The sequence below is a fragment of the Tamandua tetradactyla genome, chromosome 3 (genome assembly GCF_023851605.1).
Source record: "Tamandua tetradactyla isolate mTamTet1 chromosome 3, mTamTet1.pri, whole genome shotgun sequence".
NCBI classification, from domain to species: Eukaryota; Metazoa; Chordata; class Mammalia; order Pilosa; family Myrmecophagidae; genus Tamandua; species Tamandua tetradactyla.
In genome coordinates, this window is record NC_135329.1 from 202,107,029 (window position 1) to 202,130,009 (window position 22,981).

A 22,981-nucleotide genomic window follows, 5' to 3' on the forward strand; every position below is an offset into this window, starting at 1 on the left:
CTTAAATATATATATATTTTTGTATGCTGTATGGTGGGGGCCACATTTCATTTTTTTCCCATGTGAGTATCCTGTTATTGCAGCACCATTTGTTGAATTTTTGTTTTTTCGTTTGTTTGCTTGTTTGTTTTGGGGAAGTGCATGGGCCAGGGATCAAACCTGGGTCTCCTGCATGGCAGGCGAGAATTCTACCATTGAACTATCCTTATGCCCTGACCCTTAAATATTATACATAAATTTTTATTTTTTTGCGCTACCATAATTTATTTAAAGTGTTACATAATTCATCTCATCAATTTTATGCTATTGGATGTTATTTCTATTTCGTACTTAAATAATTTTGGTTTATGAATCTTTATGCACTTCTGTGGTTATTTCCTCAGAAGAATTTTGGAGATGTAGGATTCCTGGATCAAAGAGTATGAGGGTTTTAAAGCATTTAATATATGATACTGCATTTTAGTGTTTCTCTGATGTTTGTGAAATTTGAATGTTAATCTTTTTATTGCAATATTAAAAGTCCTGCATTTATTAAGACAGCTCTTTTTATTTTACATTATTAATTTTTGCTTCAGTCTATACTATACCATCACCATGCTTTTCTTTGGGCTATGTTCTATTATCATCTTGAATGATTTAAGTAGTTCATTTTTATTCTTTCTGTAGAAATGAATCATCTCATTTAATCCTAACAAGAACCAAGTGGATACTTTTATTAGGTCTATTTTATGGATGAGGAGATGAACTGAAGTAGGTTAAACAACTTCCGAAGGTCACAAGGCTAGAAGATGGTGATATCTGGGCTTGACCTTCTCACATTGTACAAGGACCAAAGGGTAGTGACCTTGCCTACAAGCACAAATCTGTCAGCACATCCCCTGAGGTGGACTGGTCCCGCTAGCTCTGTCTGTGATGGATAATCTGCATGTTTTTCTCTGAGCCAAGAGCTGCATACCACATTGCTTTCTGCTTTATTTTGCTTTAAAGTGTTCAAGTGATAGAAAATTTTAGTTGAATATTTGACATCAATTTCTAATTTTGTTGTATGAGAAAATGTATCAAGGAGTTCGCTATGGTTCCTTGTATGTGATCAGTTTGTATGATGTTATGGCGACATTTGGAAAGACTGTGTTCTCTGCTTAGAGAATGGGACAACCACTGTATATCAGATAAATTTAATTTATTAAATTGTGTCCATATCTCTTTATGGTATTCAATTGTATTTATTTTTTATGTATTTCATCAATTACAATTCTTTCCTATGCTTGTTTGTTCATAGCCTTAACATTTAATTTACCTTAAAATTTTATTTTATTTTATTTACCTTAAAATTTAATTTAATGCCTTTTTTGCCTGCAATTCTCCAGCATATATCATTAACAAAGACTTTCCCACTCTCAATTTGTTTGTATGGGTCTAGTTTATCTTTGTCTTTTCTTATGTTTTCAAGATTTGCTTGTCATTTAGACTTTTGTGAGAATCCAGTATATACTACCATTCAGATTTTGGATTTTGATCGAGTCTGAGATCTTATTCTTTTAATACTGAAGATTAGTCCATTCGTATTTATTCTGGTAACTAATGCACTTGGTTTTACTTCTATTACAATGTTTTAGGCTTTCAGTTTTCATTGCTTTCTTTTATTTTTTTTTTCTTTTTGCTTCCCATTTCCCATTTGAGGTTTTGTTCACATTGCTGACTGAATAAAGTTCTCACTATTTCTCCTAGTATTTAGAAGCATTTCTATTTATTTCTGCAACTTTCAGGCATCCCACCTCCTCCCTCCTTCCAGTAAGCTTAAACTTCTTGGCCTCCTCGACAATATAGTGCTGGCTCATCCTTTCTGCTTTTATTCTTGAGATTCCCTTTGTGCTCTGCTCTATTTTTCACCTGGCTAACTTTTATTGCCTTCCCCAGACTCATTCTGCTGTACTCTCCCCCAGAAGCCATCCCTGAATTACCATCCGCGGGCAGGTGCCTGCTAATATGTTCTCCCTGCTCTCTGCAGATCTCTCCCTGTGAGCTCTATCCCTTTCGCAAGGATAAGTTTATAAATTATACATAAGTGTATGTTACAGAGCCTTCTCTTTATACTTGCAGTATTTCCTCATGAGAGATTTAGCAATTTATTAATAGAAATGTAGAACTTCCTTTTAAACGAAAACATGCTGTCATTTGGACTTACAAACCAAATGGCTCTATCAATTCAGACAAGGGACACAATCATAATAAAAAACATGACTGTAGCCCAGCAGTGATGGACACGTACTTCCCAGGATTTATAGAGCGCACATCTCACATTCATGGGAATGGATTTAGAAGGCCACCTGTCTGCTGAAACAATATATTGAGGTCCATAAAGGCAGTATTTTCCATTATCCTCAAACAGCGACTCTCCATACTTAGTCAGCAATAGCTCTAACACTCATCAGCTGGTGTGTCAGAGGTGGGCAGCAAAAAATTGCATCTAGGCCAGCAGCTCAGCTCCAAGATAAACAAGGAAGCCCTGAGTAGCCCTCTCTTAACTTTTTCTTTCTTAGTTCAGCCATAGCTCAGATCATACCCTTAGGCTGGCAAATCCCATTTCTCAAAACAGAGGCTGGGAGCTGTAGCAAAAATGACAGATGACACTGGGTCCTGACAGAAGCCCTCCTTGGTGATCCAGGCTGCCTCGTGCAGGTACTATCTGCTCACAGGGCAAGCATGCATGCCTTTATCCACTGAATTCTCTACAGCATAAATAAAATAAACCTTTGCAAAGCTCTATACCCGGAGGGAAACAAATTTGAAGGGTTTCGCCAACTTGGCAAGCTAATCTCACAACGATGCTGTGCTGACAGATATCACTTCTCTCTGCACAATTCCCACTTTTAGAGCAACGGTGAGAAACATTTGCAACTTTTGAAACAGTGAGAGCAACTGTCAAAGCAGACACAGGAGGAAAAGAAAGACAGGCCAAGGAGCTATATCAGAGGACACTAGGGATTGGAACAACTAGTCAGAGCTAGTGGAGGAGGGGAGATGAATAAAATAACACCAGACATGCTGTTTGATGTCTGGGCAGAAACTATAAGACAGGGCTCACTTTAAAACACAGCAAAGCTTGCATTTCCAGAGGCCATTTGGGGATTCTGTTGTCCTCCCTATTCATGGATGGAATTTATCTCCCTCCCTCCAACATTATGAGTCAGGATTCTTTGGGTTGCAAGTGACAGAAATCTCTATTCCAACTTGTTTGAGCAAAGAAGTTAAGAAAAAAAAGAGAAGAAGGAGGAGGTAAATAGATATAGAGCATGAAGGAAGAAGGAGAGGAACAAGAAGAGAAGAAGGAGTAGGAAAGAAATAAAATGACAACAAAGGGGCTCAAATGACTGAAAAGTCCAGAACTGGAGTCAGATTTGGGACACAAATGATATCAATACAGCTCCTCATCCATCAGCTCTGATTTCTTCTGTGTTAGCTCCACTTTTCAACCATGTTCTTCCTTTTGTGTGGTAACAAGATTTCTAGAAGCCCCAAGCTTAGACTTTGTAGTCTAAGCAAGCTCCAGAATAAAAAAGAATACTTTTTTTCTAGTAGTTTCAAGAAAAAGCATTGATGGAAACTCCGTGGTCTGAATTTGCCTGGCAGAGATCACACATGTACACCTGGAGCAATATGCACATCAAATAGATGTAGAGAAGGTTCCCTAAGGAATCCAGGGTGTTAATATCAGAAAGGAAAAGGGATTCTCTAAAGGTAAAAGGAAGAGAACAAATTCCAAGCTCATTAGGTCAGCTTGGTCTGATGGGTTTGGAAGAAGCTGGCCTGGCTGTCAGTTATCCATCTTCTGGTAACAACACCATCTTATTTAAGGAACTTCCTTACCTTATGTGGTTTTGACAGTCAAAGGGCCCTGACCGCAGGGGTGAATACATGACACAAGTAAGCGAATCAAATTCTCTCTCCTGGGAAAGGTAATCTTTAACTCTGAGATACAAAACGTGATTAGAAATGTCTTCCAATTGCCACGCACCAGAGAGATGGCCAAGAGAGTTTGTTTCTAAGATTCCAATAGTGGCTCAGTTCCTATCCTTCTCATCGACTCATCCCTCCATTCTGTGAGCTATTCAGTAAATACCCTAAATCTCTTTATATTGCCTACATTAGTCAGGATCAGTTTCTGTTGAGAGTAGCCCCAATCCTTGAATATACATGGGCTAATTACAGATGCTCTTGTAATAATCCGCATTACCTCAGACATCAAGGACTGAAATTAGTTTTGTTTAACTCTATGCCTAGCCCTGGCTGAAAATAAGCCAAGAATATTGCTTTTTCTGTCATGGAAAGAGGACTGGGAGAGCTTGTGGTCCCAAAATTCATGATATACTAACTGGCCTCAAACATGGACTTGTGTTTCTTACTCCTGAGATACATATACCCTACTGTGTTGACAAAGAAAGTTAATTAGTTAGAGGTAGAGCAAAGCTTTTGCTAATTTTTCCACTGATACAATCACATCTTCATTCATCAGATAGTGACTTATTTATTGAGCACATACTGCAGGCCAGGTATTGGGATAGGTATTGGAGACTCCATGCTGGACAAAAATAGACACAGGGCAGGCCACGGTGGCTCAGCAGGCAGAGTTCTTGCCTGCTATGCCAGAGGACCCAGGTTCATTTCCCGGTGCCTGCCCATGTTAAAAAAAAAAAAATAGACACATCCCCTAGCTCAAGGTGGTTAACAAAGCCATAACATTTTTTACTCATACAATTTGTATTAGTTTTCAAGGAATAAAGTACCACAAATTGATTGACTTAAAACAACAGAAATTTATTGTCTCACAGATCTGGAGGCAGAATTCCAAAAGCCAAGGGCCAGTAGAGGCTCTAGAGGTGATGTTTTTCCTTGCCTCTTCCAGCTTCTGATGGGTCTTAGCATTTCTTTACTTGTAGACACATCCTTCCAACCTCTGACTCCATCTTCACATCAGCTTCATTTCTGTGTTCTCTCCCTTCTAAGGATACCAGTCACCTGATTTATGATCCACCCTAAATCCAGGATGATTTGTTCTTGAAATGTTTAATTAATTCGTCTATAAAGGCCCTATTTCCAAAGAAAGACGCATTCTGAGGTTTGGGCTACCCATGTGTTTTTGTTTAGTAAAGCTGTCAGAATATGCTAGAATTGGCTTTTACAATGGGAATTTGTTAGCTTACAAATGTACAGTTCTAAGCCCATGAAAATGTCCAAATTAAGGCATCAACAGGAGGATACCTTCTCTGAAGAAAGGCTGATGGCATCTGGGACACCTTTGTCACATGGGAAGGTACATGGCTAATATCTGCTGGTCCTTCTCTCCGGGTTCCATTGCTTTCAGCTTCTGACTTCGGTGGCTTCCTCTCTCAGCTTTTCTTGGGGCTTTTTTCTCTCTAAGCTCTTTTAGCATTTTCTGTCCTTTATCCTTTCATAAAGAACTCCAGTGTTAGGATCAAGACCCAACCTGAGTGCAGTGGGTCACATCTCAAATTGAAATTGCCTAACCAAAAGGTTGCACCCACAACAGGTCTGCATCCACAGGAATGGATTAAAAGGACATGGCCCTTTTTGGGGTATGTAACAGCTTCAAACCAGCACACCATGAATTTTGAAGGAGACCCTTTTCAACATACTATACAACTTATTATTGAATTGTAAACTGAGTAAAAGCAATGAAAGAAAAGAGCATGACTTTATGACTCCTGAAGAAAGGAATGTGAAGTAGACAGTGGGTATATTGATTTTCTATTGATATGTAGCAAACTACCATGAACTTGGCATCTTCAAACATAATATCCATTTATTATCTCACAGTTCATTATGCCAGAATTCCAGGTAAGGTACGACTGGATCCTTTACTCAAGAGCCTGAAATCAATGAAAGGTGAAAGCTCTGAGAGAATCCACCTCCAAGCTCATTTTAGATTTTTGGAAGAATTCAGTCCCTTACAGTTGTAAGGCTGGGGTCCCTGTTTGTGTCTGACAGCTGGGGGCTGTGCTCTGCTCTCAGAGGCCACCCAGATTCCCTGTCATGTGGCACCTGCTATCTTCAAAGTCAGCAACAGACACTGCCCATGTCAAATCTCTTTCACAATTCAAATCTCTTTCTCCAGGATGAGCCCAGTCTGTTTTTAGGATTATCTGATTGGGTCAGGCCCACATGGATAATCTCCACATCTTAAATTCAACTTATTTGGAGCCTTAATTATGTACTCATAGTCCCCACACAGCAGCTCCTAGGTTAGTGTTTCATTGCATGACTGGGAGTGGCTGTGTACACGGCAGTGGGAGGGAACCTGGGCAGCCAGCTTAGATTCTTCCTACCACAGTGGGTAAGGGAGACTCCCCTGAAGAACTGATAATAGAACAGGGGCATAAAGAGTGCTTTAGCTAGATGAGGAGGGGAAGGCAGATGGCAGGCTAAGAGGGGGCTGCCTGTTCTCCTAAGCTTGAAAGGAGGCCCATGTGGCAAGAGGACAGAGCATGGTGGGAGGTTGGATGGCTAAGCCAGGGTCCGCTCACACAGGGTCACGTTGGCCACAAGAGGACCCTGGGCAGTAAGCAGTACAGTCCTCCCTTCTGTGGGGGCTGTTCAGAGCCACAGGCTGAGGGAGAATCTTCCTCAGTCACCCAGAGAATCTGTGACTCCAGAAAAGTCCAAATCAGCAGGAATAATATTCAAACTATTCAACAACTGACTAGTCAGGGTCCCCTTTTTCTGGGCCACTCTTCCTCCTGTAGGTTCGCGGCTTTACTGGTATTAAGCTGCTGGTTCCAGCTTATAGAATGGTCCAGGGATTCTAGGGAGGGACCCTTTGGCATGATGACCCATGTATGAGAGTGAAGAGAGGCACTATGTTAATTACACCAGACAACAGGTGTAAACCAGGACTGACCTGGGCAAAGCAGGAATTGTGGTCATCTCAGCCTTTGAAAACTCCAGGTAGTGACCATTTCTCAATTAAAAAGTAAATTTAAAAAAAAATGTATTCTAACAAAGTAAAGTAACATAAATACATATTGACAACATATAAGCACTGAGCATTTGGAGTTGGCAGACCCAGATTCAGTAACTTATCTGGCACTAATTGTCACTCTGGGAAGTCGATCTCACATCTTAACTTCCCTAACTTGAAAGCAAGTTGACCGCTGATTCTCCCTAACTCATTTCCTATGAATTCCATTTATATGGATTTATTTATAAGCATTTCTATCTTTTTCAGTGTGCAAATATTTCCTATGGCTTCACATTGTACTAGCACCTGGGGAGAAATTTGATACACAAATAAAAATTCCTGAATGAACAATAGTGAGAATTGTGCTGAGAGATGCTGTGTCTTTACCGTTTGGGGTTGTTTAATCCTATGGTGTAAAGCCTGGACCCTGTCTTCAGTTCCCTGTGTACAAAGGGCTGTTCTCTATAAGAAGGTGCCCAGCTGTTACTCAGCTCTGCTCCCAGCCGAGAGGAGAAAATCTCCACGAAGGATGCATTTCCCAGCCTTCTCCATTTATCCGCATTGTACCATTCCTTAGAGTCTACCTCAGATCCCGTCATCTTTGGGAATTCTTGGCTCATGACACCAGTTGGTGACTCTTTCTCTCTGGGTAACACATTTTATGCCTTTTGTATGCACCACATGATGGCTATTTTACCACATAACCATAACACCCAGTTCAATGTAATTTTTCACAATGCACCATTTTTGTATGACTTTTTGCAACCAAAGCCAAGAGTATAACAAATTGGCCTAATCAGCTTGAGCTCCTCACTTCGGAGGCCCTCATTGCTGCTGGGACCAAGCGGCTAAAGTTTCATATGGCCCCGGATGAAGGAGGAAGAGCTGCCAACTGCTTGGAAAACAGATCTGATGCCAGTGCACACTTGGTCAGCAAATCCTAATGGGCCAGACTGCAACAGCCCAGTAACAGCACAGCCCTGCCCCTGCCCCATGTACCTTTAGGACCCAGGCTTTCCTTCTTGCCTTCAAACCTACCCTTGATTTCATCTCAATCTTAATATCGCCTAAATAGTATGGAGAGACCTACTCACTGTGCTCTGGCCTGGAATTCTTTAGGAAAACCTGTAAGTACTGCAGCCTCTAGCTGTCTCTAGCAGGTATGGGCAAACTTTCTCTGTAAAGGGCCAGATAGTAAATATTTTAGACTTTGCAGGCCATGCAAAGTCTGTAGCAATTACTCAACTCTGTCATTTTAAGTGCAAAAGCACTATAGACAATCTGTAGCCCAATGAGTGTAGTTGTGTTCTAATAGAGCTTTATATACAAAACCAAGAAGCAGGCTGGATTTGCCCATGGACCATAGAATACCCCAAACCATAGTTGAAAGCACAAGTTAACACAGTACCATACCAGCACCTAGGGTGTGACGCATAAACTGCCTGATTCATAGATGTTTTATTTTTATATTTCTCAACCTAGCCTCATTCCTTCCATACATTTTGCCCTCAGTTTCTCATTGACAATCACCATGCATTTTCCAGCATGTTCCAGAATCCCAATAGAAAAATATGTATCCACAGTTCATAGTTCATATTTTCCTATTTTTACAGACCTTCATATCTCTTAGGAAGGAAGAACTAATACAAATAATTTTTGTCTTTGGGGCCATTTGAAAGCATGGCATATGTAGAGAAAAATTCAAGTTTTTGGAATGCTGCACGGCATTAGTGAGGGATGGAAGTCTGTTAATCCAGTCCAATTCACCTGTGTGCACTGACTTATCACATCATCCTTTGTGCAAATAAAATATTTTGTTTTGCTGCATTTTTAACAGTATTTTTCCTATGAGGGTAGACCTACGAAATACTGTTAATTTTTGCTTTCTCAAAGTGACCAGCACGGTTTCTAGAGTTCAGTGACCTTGTTTCAGGGTTAATAGAGAAAGGCCAGACCTGCCAGCCTCCGAGGAGCCCGCACACTTTCATGTCTTTCTCCTTAACTAGGAGTCTGGGAATCAGTGTAACCCAATGGCTTCACTTCCATCAAAGCCTCTGATGATTTGTTCTCTTTCTTGGTCAGCTTGAGTGGCCTCTCCCCTTAGCTGAGATTCACTTATAAGGAAGTGAAGAAATTCCAGGACAGTGTACCTATAAACCCAACACTTTGTCCTTTTCATGTGATATCGCCCTATTCACTATCTTCTTTGTTGAGCTGCATATTTCTCCCTTTATTCTTTCCTTTCACAGAGTGTCTCTTTCAACTCCCTGTTTCTAACCTTTTTCTCTCCACATTACCCAATTCCTGGCAGAGACCTTTCTCCCTACTCTAAAACAGTGTCCCTCAAGTATAAGACTCTCCCCCTCAAAATTCTGGCTTACTTCAACTTTTTAAATCATATTTATGCATGTGTTAAAATCCCCTCAAGGATAACTAGTCCAGGCTGGTACAGGATTTATGGGAAAAGAGCACAAGCCCTGAGTTACGTGTTGATCTAATAGCTATAGATCCACACAGAGAATCTATCAATCAACATATTGCTCGCTACACTGGCCCTGCCTTGTGTGCTGCTTGACCCCCAGGTCAAGGGTGAGACCTCCAGGGCTCCCGTGCCTTTGACAATCAGACCTAAGTCTGCCTGCTGGGGAGCAGGCCGAAGGCAAGACCCAAGACCAGCCACAGAAGCATTCTTCAAACGCCGCCAGACACAACGTCCTAATTGCTCTCAGCTCTGTGGGAGAGGAGAGAAAAGTGCTACTGAGGTTAATGGATTGTCTTTTGGACCCAGAGAAACAAATTTTCCTGAGAGACACAGACAGAATTGTAATATGAAAAGAATTCCATAAATAAAGGATATTAAAATGCCAGCAAGAAAAAAAGTGCAATGATTGTCTCACAAAGGAGAGCCCTTGTTTAAATTTTAAAGCAAGCCGACTTCACCTTAATAAGAAAAACATGTGTTTGTTAAACCCATGGGCCCAATTTTGCTTTCATTGAAAATCCAGAGTTCCTGCTAAAGGCAACGAAGCCAGGGTGTGTGTGTGTGTGTGTGTGTGTGTGTGTGTGTGTGTGATGCGCATGGATGTGCCTGTGGTGGATGTTCTCTGGGTGATGGAGAGGTTGGGAATGGACAGAGGATTAAGGAAATGCATCAGAGGAGGCTTAGAAGTCGTAATGAGAATGAGTCCATGTTTAACAAGTATGGACCACACCAATATGATCATAAATCAGTTGTTGAAGCCAGTATTCGTTCTGATAGATCAATGCCCTGCATTGCAGTCATTGCATCTTTTAAATATCCTACCTGAATAAAGGGTGTCCTAAACCCTAATTAGTTCATTTAAATTATGTTGGAGAGAGTCTCAAAAAAAAAAAGATTCATTTTTGAAGGAGGGCTCATAACATCATTTTACAGGATTTCTCCTTATCCTCCCAACTCCTAACTCTGTTATCAGTCATATTTTCACATTATTGATCAAGAAGAGAAAAAAAACCTGGTGAATGCTTCATAATTGAATGTTATAACATTTACTAACAAGAGAAGATAGTTTGGAATGGAGGCATTTGGTATCAGTGCATTTAGATATTGTTTCTATCATTATATCAATTATGCAATTAAAAGCCACTTTTCAAGAACGGAATTATTCAAAGAATGAAGAACACATACTGCTACATGTTTCAGAGTTACAAATGTTTCAGTGTTACAAACGCCAGAATTATTGTATTCATTGGGACTCTCTTGGTAGCTCAGGCAAAAAGAAGAGCCCTTATGGGCTGCCATAATGAGATATTAGAAAGGCAGCGGTGCCACTGGACACCAGCATGGCAAAGACTCAAGGACTGGGATGAGGTGAGACTTCTCCCCCACATCTCAGGGGAGATTTGCATCTCTCCCTGCATCTCTTTGAAGGTGCTTTTCGGCATGCGGGACACAGGGCCCCTGACAATTCTGAGTTCACATCCATATAGCCTATATCCACACTCAGTTTTTAAATGCAGAGAAAGTGCAAGGATTGGTCTGACTATTCTCCCATTTCCATTGCTACATTTAATGGGGGGTTTAGAAAAGGGCTTTCCACCTCAATATGTGAAATTTAACCATTCATTAAGCTTTGAGCTTTGCAAGGTCTGGATCCATTGGCAAATATAGTGACTTCTAATTAAACAATATAAGCTACCATATTGGCTAGCATTGCAATAAAAAGAGAAGATCTGTTCAGAGGGGTAGAACACCAGAATAGTTAAAGTGTGTGTGCTCTAGAGCCAGACTTTCTGAATTTAATTCTAGCTTTCTGCTCATTTGGTGTCTGATTTTGGGCCTGTTGCTTAATGTCTCCAAGCCTCAATTTCTTCAGATGACAGAACAAGTAATGGTGCTGTTTACCCTAAATAGTGTTAAAAGCAATAAATCTCAGATCTGCCCCTCCATATGTCAAAGATCAAAATTTCACAGCCAGTTAACCCTCTTCTTCTCTTATGGAACATAATTAAATCACTGATCAAAAGGAGTCACCCAAAGATAATAAGAGTACTCCCCTCCAGGGCAAAATCTTGTAATCCTTAGCACAGCATATACTGCCCACTGTGATCTGGTCCTATCTTATCTGCCCCCCACCCCTGCACATCTTACTTGACCAGACCAAATCATTAGCCTTTCTCTGAACCAGACCTGTGCATGCTCCAAGACGGCTTTTACACATAAGATCCTCTCCCTGTATTGTTCTCCCATAATGTTTTGCCAAGTACATCCCTAAGTATCTTTGAAGTCTTGGCTCCTATCAGTCCCTCTAGCTTCCAAAAAGAAGTGTGGATTGCTTTCTCCTGTTTTATATGCTACTATTATAACAATCATCATCACATATCATAATTGTTAAGAATTTTGTTTTCATTCTACTACAGTGCAAAGGGAGGTAATGTCCCATTTACTTTTCATTTTATTCCTAGAACTAGCAATGACCAGTATATAGTAGGGTTTTAATAAATGCTATTGAATAAAGGGGGGTGATTCATTTTCTTTTATCTCAAATTCTGCTGCATTGAAGCATGAAAAGTGATTGCAATTCTCCTAGACAGGAGAAATATCACAAGATTGCTGAGCCCAAATTCATTTGAGCATAAAAGGGATTGCTAGGCAATGGGTCTTATCACACAGTAACCCTCTGAAAGTCATAACCCTTTCTAGCAGTTCACTTCTAAGGGCTTAGTACATAATCCCACCGGTCCAAAAGGTAATATACTCTTTCATCTTAAAGGAATTTCCCCCCTTGTTTTAACAAGTGTGATCAGCCCCTGGAAACATTTGCAAATCTCAGTCAGAGAAAGAGCTAGTTATAGCACACAAACCACCACATGCCATGATATCTCAGAACAGTACAAAGGAAATATTATAGGGCTGACCAGCCCAACCATCTCAGCACTAATATTTCCAACAGATGTCGGGAACCTTTCCTCTTTTCACAATGTGATTTTGATGAATGTGTTATGTTATTCCTTAGAATAAAAATGTGTTTTAAGCTTATAAAGATCATGTACATACGCATATGCACACACACACAATGCCCGTTTTATTTCTTTATAAGGCCAAAAATTAAAAAATACATAAATAGCATGAAATTTTTGCTAAACAATAAAATGATCTGATATTTTGATACTCTTCTAGCTCCTTGCTTTGCTTTTTTGTCTGTCCACACTCATAATTTAGGATTACAAGTGAGACCTTTCAAATAATTGCTCTAAGAATATCTTCAAATTTTTATTTACGCTAGGAAATTTGAGACCTTAGCATCTTTATAAGGTAAGCTTGAGATCTTACAGCACTAGCCTAATCCATCTGAAATACAGAGGAATAAACAGCCTACTGCAGCTACAGAGTATTTTAGAACCATTTTCCTCTTCAACAGCTCCAAAGTAATTATACCTGAAAATATCCCTCACTTCATAGAGTGTTCATTGTGTAAAAACCCTGAAGGGAAAAAATTTTTAAAATACAATGTATCAAATAGGCTACATGAGCATTCTGTAGTAAGTGATACTGAGCAGTCAACCATTCTCCAAGACTTATGAGAATAAAATTGTTCTCCTCTACAAATAACTCTCTACTTGTAGAAGTAATATAATGGCACATCAATGATAAATGCAATAGAACTTTAGCTATTTTTTCACATATATGCAAACACAATTTTCATGAAAATGCTTTCAGATAAATAGTTATTCAGTCATAGCTTGTTTTTTTTAATAAGAGCTATAGATAGATAGATAGACAGATAGATAGATAGATAGATAGATAGATAGATAGATAGATAGATAGATAGATAGATAGATAGATAGATATAGATGGATGGATGGATATAGATATCAATACCAATATCAACATAGACATAGATATAATAGAACCCATTATGAGTATTGCTATCATGGCTAAAATGTACAGTCTAAATATATATAGTCATGGCTCTTTAAGAACTTGCAGTTAAAGAGAAAAGATAAGACATATACAAGAGTAATGATAAGACAAAGAAGGATTTTGTAAGAGTCCAAGGAGATGGGACAAGCATGCCAGGTGCTCAGAACCCAAGCAAAGAAGACTCTATGGTGGCCCCTTCACCAGGCACTGAGGCTGGGGAAGATTTCTGATGCAGTGAGATGGAAGCAGAACCTTCTAAGAATAAAGACGATTATAAACAAAATACATAGCTGGGGAAATACAAAGCATGTTCAGGGATCGACAGATAGTTTGAGACAAGAGGTCTCAAAAATGCAGTTCACAGACCGGATCCAGCCCTCTGACATATTTTCTTTATTATGCGACACATTAACTTTTTTTTTAAAGAAAATCACATGACAACATTTAAACATTGAGCAATTTCATGTAAAAATACAAATGCCCAACTTCTCTTTAAAAATGTGAGGATCCAGCAACATTTAGTAAACATTTCCACATGAGGACAATTGGCTTTTGCTTAGTAGAAGCATTTGGACAGAACTTGTTTCCTGCCTATTTATCACAGTCCCCACCTTTCCCTATTGTCACACTGGAACCAGGGCATTTGTTTCCATGTCCTGAATGGCCCTGTAGGCATTTATTTGAGTGGGTGACATTATGTATAATCCAATTTCACCAGAAGAGAAGTGATATATAAGGCTTGTAAATAAGAAAGAATTTAAGACATGCTAAAGAGTTTGGATTTAATAGAAATCAGGAAAAAGAGCAGAGGAATGATGCGATTAAGATAGTATTTTAAGAAATCCCTTCTGGTGGCAAGGGCAGGATGTCTTGGAATGCAGAGAGAAGACACAAGTCACAATAACTAAGGCTGCCATGGGCTGAACACAACTGTTATTTCAGAAGCTATTAATTACTTAATGTACAGCATCCTCTAGAGTTTGAATCCTAGCTCCACCTATTAGTTCTGTGACTTTGGACAAATTATTTAATTTCTCTCAGCCTCAGTTTCCCCTCTACAAAATAATGCCAAACTAACAAGTATGTAAATATATTTATTTGTGAGCATTAAATGAGTTAACCCATTAAATGTGCTAAAAACAGAACCAGGTATACAGAAATGGCTCAAATAATACCCTCAAATTCAAGGATATTTATTTCCCACCTCATAAAAGAGGAGTCTGATATTTAATAGCTTTAAATATTCTATTCAAGGGAAATTGCTATCACATGGCAGAGGCTTACCTTAACAGCAGCCAGAATCTGGGCTCTTCACTCAATCATGCCACTTTCCATTGACAAAGCTCTAGTGCAATCTCTGGGCCTCCAGAAGTTTCATTTCCCAAACTGGTAGATGAACTGGTTCACTTGATGATCTAGGCTTGGTCCATTATAATCCTAACATTCTTAGTATGATTTTTCTTTAGGAATTGGCAAATTCTAGATATAGATCAGGAAAAGGAAGGAGAAAACCAACCCAGCATTTGCCATGTGTGATAATGTTTATCAGGTTTACCTCCCTTGATACTCTAAATCCTGCTCTGTCTTCTACTTCAGATCTTTATTACCACCCATGGCATCCAACATAGATAAAGATAGTCATAGCATTCTTCTTAAAAACTGTCAATGGTTCCCCATTTTCCCCCATTTTTGATACAGCATTGAAACCCAAAATTTTAAGTATGATATTAAAGACTCCCTACAATCTTGTTCAACCAGCAGTCCAGACACACTCAACTACATTCTTTCTAACTTCAACATTTATATGTCTTCATTCATTCTGTTACCTTTATCTATAATGCCCTTTTCCTTGTGCCACCCATCACTATCCACCCCACCTTCAACAAGAGTCTTTCACATGCCACCATCCCTTTTCCACACTGAGCTATATTAGTTTCCCAGGGCTGCCAAAATGAAGTACCAGAAACCAAGTGGCTGAAAACACCAAACATTTCTTGTCTCACAGTTTTGGAGGCCAGAAATCCAAAATCAAGGTGTCAGCAGGGGCATGCTCCCTCTGAATCCTGCAGGGGAGAATCCTTCCTTGCCTCGTGGGGTTCCTTAATGTTCTTTGGCTTATAGATGTGCACTCCAATCTCTGCCTCTGCTTTCACATGGCTTTTGTCTGTCTTTGCATCCAAATGTCCTTCTTTTTATAAAGACACTGGCCATACTGGATTAAGGTCCACTCTAGTCCAGTATGACCTCATCTTAACTGATATCTGCCATGACCCTATTTCCCAATAAACATTCACAGGGACAAATTCAACTCACAGCACTGCCTACCTGTTTGGAAGGCCCCTCCTCTCTCTCTTATTGTCCATAGCATCTGTAGTTAAGGCACAAGCATGACAGTCTGTAGTTGAGGCACAAACAACTCCCCCACTTGCTCACCACTAGTATGTGAGTAACTTAATGACGGGCATAAGTTGCTAGTCATTTCTGTTAGGAGTGTGGTGCACTCTCCTGCACTCACCCAGTGTGCAATAAATTTGCTAACTTAAATGAAATGATCAGTGGAATATAGGGTGCTATTAGACATAAATTAGAAAAAAGAAAGGAGCATTTTCAGGGAGCACAAGGCCATATTTTTTACAATGCTTTATCCCTTTGGCATTTAAACATTTTTTAGATCTCTAAATTGATTTTGAATGCCATTAATAATTAGTTCACAATTTTTAACAACATAAATGGATAAGACCTAATGAGAAAAAGTTTGGATTGTGACTTCTGAAATCCTTTTCATTTCAGTAGAATCATAGCTTCTCTATAAGAACTAGGTGTGTGTTTGTGTGTATGTGACTCATAAGGAGAAAAGTGCACCTATGAACAAATAGGCTGGATCAGGCTCACAGATAAATATTTTAAAGGCATTTCCAACCCTTCCCTAGCAGAATATACTCTTTATCTATAGTCATCTACCCTTCAAAGCAAATTTGGGATGGAGTCAAGGGAAGGAAAAAATAACCCATCATGATAAGTAAATAGAGGACTTTGAGTTCAATATGGCTTTTCAAAAAAAAATCAAAATAGAATATAGGGCCATAAAATTGTTACAATTGATCCCCTGATATCCTAATTTATAATTGCCTCAATTAATCCTTATTCATGATGCATAAGGTTATAAGTTTACAAAATGGGTGGTTCCTTATATTGAGCCCCAAATCCAAATACTACATAAAATCTAAAAGAATGAAGCTTTCTTTAAAGTGTATATGTGTATTTATATTGTAAAGTAAAAGAACACTCAGCCAAATTTTAAGGAAGCTCATTTTTTTTAATATACATTGTCATGGTTGGGGACATGTGTCAACTTGGCCAAGTTGTGGTACCTGTCTATCTGATTGGGCAAGCGCTGGCCTGTCTGTTGCAATGAGGACATTTCATGGGATTGGGTCATGATCACGTCGGCTGCAGCCACAGCTGATTCCATTTGTAATCAGCCAAAGGGGGGTGTCTTCTGCAATTAGTGATGCTCAATCTAATCATGGGAGGCCTTTTAAAGAGGACTCAGAGGAGACACGTTCCATTCCTGCTTTGGCTGGTGAGCCTCTCCTGTGGAGTTCATCCAGGCCATCCATCAGAGTTGTTGGCTTCGCAGCCTGCCCTGTGGATTTTGGACTCTGCATTCCTGTGGTCACGTGAGACACTTTTATAAATTTTATATTTGCAAGTGTTCCCTGTTGATTCTGTTTCTCTAGAGAATCCTAACTAATACATACATGGAGTCATTTTGAGAGTCAATCTAGGTAGTTGCCAGGCTTGCTTTACCAAAATAGAATCTGATTCTGAAATCTTACCTGGAAGCAATTACCTGAAACTGTACATCAGATAACTTTTCCTGGTCATAAATAAATCTTAGTCATTTGCTTTAAGGAGCAGCAGCCAATAGCTAATAAAACTGGTTATACACCTTCCTGTAAACATTAGTTGTTTATCTTGCTATCATTAGCTTCCTTGCCTTGAGCTACTTCATCCAGGACCCATAGTCTTAACTGACCAGACCTTGGGGTATACTGGAAAAGCCACTAGCTTCACTTTATATCCCAAAATCATCTTCACACCCTTTATTTATTTATAATGGAGGATAAAAGAAAAAATTCTCTCACATTATGTGATGACAAGAATTATCTGCTCCCTAAAATGAATAGTCTCCTTCTACTTCTCCTCTTACTCCTCCTTCTGCCTAACTCGGCATGTTCCCCAAGGCTCCTGGTTATTTCATAAAATATGTTCCACAAACACCAGTTCCATGGAATGCTCCACTGTACTGTACTCTTGTAACTTTAGGAAATGTTGAACATTGCAAATTCTCATAGAAAGGGTTCTTGGAAGTGCCACAACAGATAATAACAAATGGATTATCTTGGTTTTTCAAGCATGTGTGACCATAGATCTCTCTCTCTCTCATTCATTTATTTTTAATTAACTAATTAATCATCTATGCCTTTCTTTCCTTGTTTTATTTATTTTTAGGTAACATCCTGGGGAAATTTGTGTTTCTTAAGGTCACATTTTGGGAAATACTGCTGTCCATTGGATGCTAGCTCTTCAATGTTAGACCAGCATTCTCTTCACTTTTTCTATATCCACTTTCTTGAAATAAAGTACAATTAATTACCTTTCCCAAATAAACCCAGCAGGACTATCACTCTTCCAGGCTTTAGGTTAGATACTTTGACTTTCCCATTTCAATTTCATATACACAAATTTCTTAGGCTGCTTAAAACAAATACCACGAAATGGGTTGGGTTAAAGAATGGGAATTTAATTGCTCATGATTTTGAGGCTATAATATTTCTGGGGTACATATACCTTCAAACCATCATGCTCAAGCTTTCAGCAAGGCTACTTTTTTTCTCTTAATAGAAGATAATTCCTTGGACTCACCTCTTTCCTCTCCTTCTCATGGTTCCATATTTATCTTGAGCCCTCATCCTCTCAGGTCTAGATTCATTTGAGAATATTACCCTCTGTGCTTCTAGCCGGTCCCCTACTCCAGTACATCCTGTATACCGCTGCTAAACTAATCTTCCTCAAATTTTCATTTCAGAGTATTTCTTCAATAGAAGAATCTGAATTAATCCTCTAAGGCTCTAATGGTTAATGAGCCCACAGCAGCTGCTCTTATTCATTCTTTAGAGTTAGGCTTACCTGGAGATTCAGCTCACCTGGAGGTTTAGCTCCTCCATATGCCTTCTCTGATATTCCCACCCAAAGGAATCACACCTTTACCTTAATTCCTATATAGATATTTAATACCACAAAAGTTCACCTCTGATGATTCTTTAATTGTATTGTCAGGGGTTGAATTTGGCATTCCAGCTAGATTATAAATGTCTGGGTGCACCAAATCATTTATGTTCTATACCTCATAACATATAACACAGCTTGGAGCAAAATATATGTGCATGATGAAGGCTCTGATGGCTTGAAATTGTTATGTATCCAGAAAAGATCATGTTCTTAAAAGCCAATCCGTTCCTGTGGGTATAGACCTAATGTGAGTGGGAACTTTTGATTAGGTTATTTTGGTTGAGACATACCCCAAATGGTTCTTAATCCCCTTACTGGAGTCTTATAAAAGATAAAATTCAGAAAAGTTTACAGCTAAAAGAGAGAAAGAATAGAAGCAAAGGGAGAGAAGCTAAAAGAGAGAAACACACAGAAGCTCAGAAAGAAAGCCACAGATGCAGCAGCCAGAAACTGAAAGCAACGAAACTGAGAGAAAAGGACCAGAAACAGTGCCATGTGCCTTCCCATGTGACAGAGGAGCTCTGGATTGACAGCACCCTTTCTCCAGGAAGAAGGTATCATCCTGTTGATTGAGGCTTTGATTTGGATATTTTCATAGCGTCAGAACTGTAAGCTTATAAGCTAATAAAACCTCATTATTAAAAGCCAGTGCATTTTTGGAAAATTGCATTTTAGCAAACTAAAACAAAGAGACACAGTGGAGGGTGAGCCACAGTGGCTCAGCAGGCAGAGTTCTCACCTGGCATGCTGGAAACCTGGGTTTGATTCCCAGTGCCTATCCATGTAAAAAAAAAAAAAAAAAAAAAAAGGAGATACAGTGGAAAATCAATTTGTCAGGAGCATAAAACACATGAGTTGAGAATGTTTTCCTTATTCCTAGTCAAGTTGCCTTCACGTAACTAGAATAGGCACTCTCCTGGGCATGTTCAGCCCGTAGAGGCTGGAAGTCAGTCAAGAGTCAGGTCATCCTCTCAGAGGTCTGCTGCTGAGGAGGGCTTCCCACAAGAACATCAGACTGAGGACATTTGGGGCTTCAGTTTCCTCAAAGGTGATCACATAAGCACAACAGCCTAGAGATGGGAATAAGGATAAATCCAGAACCAGAATCTGAGAAAGCACTGGATTCACTCCTGGGGATGCATGGTGACCATAGAAAATTGGAAAACTCTATGTACATTTTTGGAAGGTGGCACTAGAATTGCCTCATAGCCTCTTGTCCTCCTCAGTCACCTCCAGAGTTGACCTTGCCAAGATCCTGGGCGACTTCGTCAGAGGGCAAGGTTTTTCTCCTAAACCTATGAGTGACTTCAGATCCCTGAATGCTTCATCCTCACAATTTTTCTACAATAGTGAAAGTTGGAATGCTAATAACTGGTCTTAGGAACAAAATTATGACAGTGTCTCCATCAGACACACTCAAAGCTAGTTGAATTCTTATATTGAATTACTTTGGCTTTCTTTGGTTCAGAGATCCCGCCATACTTTAAACCTCAAGATTCTACATATATATAGAGAAAAGGATTTTACAAACTAAAAGTAAACATTTCCAACTCAAATTAACCATGTTCCTACAATCTTCTCTGTTTTGTTGTTGCTCCCATCAAACTCCTTTGCCAGAATTTATCCTCCAAGATGGAGGCACACAGTTGAATGCAAAACCATCACTGTTCTTAACTCACAGTCAAAACAGTCAAAACAACAACAAAATACAAGTCAAACCACAGAAAGCTGCTGACCCATCAAAAATAGCAATCTCCATGGTTTAGCCTAATATGAGTGCTCTAAATCTCTAACAATGGTAGATAAAAGGTCCTGGAGGCTGCAGAATATGGGATGATCAGTTCCCTTTAGGGAAGAGAGGAGAAAGTTCTGAAAAGCCTTTTGCTAAAGACATACTCATGCTATATCATGAGGGATGAGGGAGAAAAGGGCACTCAAAGCATGAGGAATATCTAATGCACAAGCATGATGTGGTAAAACTGCAGCATTGCTTTCAGCCTGGCTAGGAAACAGGGAGTGAGCAGAGAGGCAATGAGAGATGAGACTGAGGAGACAGGCCAAGGAGAGTGTTTATGAGACTCAAATATGCCATAAAAAGTCATAAAAAGAAGTTTGAACTTAATTTCAACAGGCCTAGGAGACCACTGTAGGACTGCAGGTAGAGAAATATTATTAACAAGTATATATGTTGAAAAGAATCTTCAGAAATAATTGCCAAACGGATTACAAGAAGGTGAGATGAGACAAGGAGACAAAATACTGTACAGTAAACCCGAAAAAACATGATGATGAGGACCTAATTTTAAGTTAATGAATGTTGATATAGAGACAGGGGAGAGGCTCAAGTGGGATTTAAGCTGGAGAATCAGCAGCATACACTGACTAATCAGAGGTAGAAGAAGAAGCAAGAGGGATGCATGAATGGAAAGAAAGAGTCAGAAGATGATTGCCAGGAAGCACAAGCTACATAATTTGTGGGGCCCAGTGCAGAATGAAATTGTTCAAAAAGTATCAAGAATTTCAGGACAGTGTCGTCTGGACATTAAACCAGCAGCAACTACCCTTGTCTTATGTCCATGAAGCTGGCCCTGCTCTGAGATTCTGACTAAAGTGCCCAAAAGGATGGTGGAGCCATTAACTAGAACTGAGACATGGAAGAAGGGGTAGATGTGAGAAGGCTATGATTTTGAAGTTCTCATGATATATCTAAGTGGGAAGTTAGTATAAGGTCATAATTAAAAAACAAGGTCATTGGTCTGGGTTTAGGTCACAGCCATCCCATTTGTAAAAGCCATGAGCTCTTCAGTGAACTACCCTAAATTCGAGGTGACTAGGCTCTACTCTCAACTACACAGGTTAAAGGCTCAAATGGAATTAAGTTTTAAAATCTTTACTCTAATGCCTGATAACGTGGGTTCATGTAAGCTATTCCTGATGGCATCCCTTACTATTATTACCATACACAGAGGCTGTTGGATGAGTAAGACCAGAACAGTAAACAAGGTTTGGAGAATAATAAATGTACAGGTGATTCAAGATGACGTCAGTGGTAGAAAATGCATAATGAGAATAGAAGCCTGAGGTGTTAACGTTAAAGGACACTGACATTGTGGAGAGGGAGAGATGAAAAGGGAAACAGAATGAATTCTGGACCCTATACAAAAATGAGACTTGAACAAAGAAATGAATTGCTAATGTTGGAAATTAATGATTTCCTGCAGGGAAAATATTGAGGGACAGAATCTCCCCACCTAGGCAGTTATTTACTCCATCAACAATTTCCTTACGCTGTGCTCATCAGACATATGCTACAAAGTTTCCAGATGTTTCTTTCTCCTGCAAGTCATTTCTGTGCTATTTTCCAACATGTTTACTAAATTATAAGAATCTGACTCGGCTTCTAGGAGAAAATCAACCTGATTAGTTTTACAGAACTCTTCAATACCAACTGTTTAGGGAAAGTTGTCTAAGACTCCGTTTCACGAGGAATTTCAAGTGTGTTTCTTTCATATTACATTAAATGTCAGTATTAAACTCAATTTCTAATATAATCTTTGAATAGCAAAATATGCTTAATTCATTTTACTGAATCACCTTAGTAGCTAATGAACACATTACTTTTTCCTAAGTAAAGGAAAATGGAACAAAAATCTTCAAATGCTTCTGCTAACTCCCATAAGTTTATTTAAGAATACAACTTGGGACTCCATTCTATCACTGAAACACCCATTCTGCTTTTCAATTATGCAAATTCACAGTCTTCTGGGTCCTTTAGTGATTTAGCATCTGGTTTCAAAGTTACATGATTTTTCCATGAAAAATAAAAATTTTCAAGTTAAGTATCAGTTCACAAAATTTATAAATTTAGCAGACAATCTTCAATAGGATTCTAGTAATGTCTTCCACTCAATGAGTGCAACAGACAGCGACTACTTGAAGTAAGATTCAAAATAATATGCAAACTAATAGCACATTGCTGGATCATTGGTGCAGGGTAGAAACATTTTCATTGATTTTATTGACAGGAACCTTTCCATTCCCTACATTCCTCTCCATCTAGCTCACAACTCAATCCAATGGACATATTTCTCATGTGATTTTACCATGCCCACGAGTTTCACCAAGAATGAACTCCTTCAGTTTATCTCTCCCACCGCCTCATTTATCTGGTAGCCATTCATCTCTAGAATTTTCCCCTCCATCAATGTCATCTTTTCATTGAGGACAACCCCGGCCAACCTAGGGAAAAGTTTAAAATCCCACCACCACCAGCACCACCGCCCTGTACCATTGACACTTCCCATCTT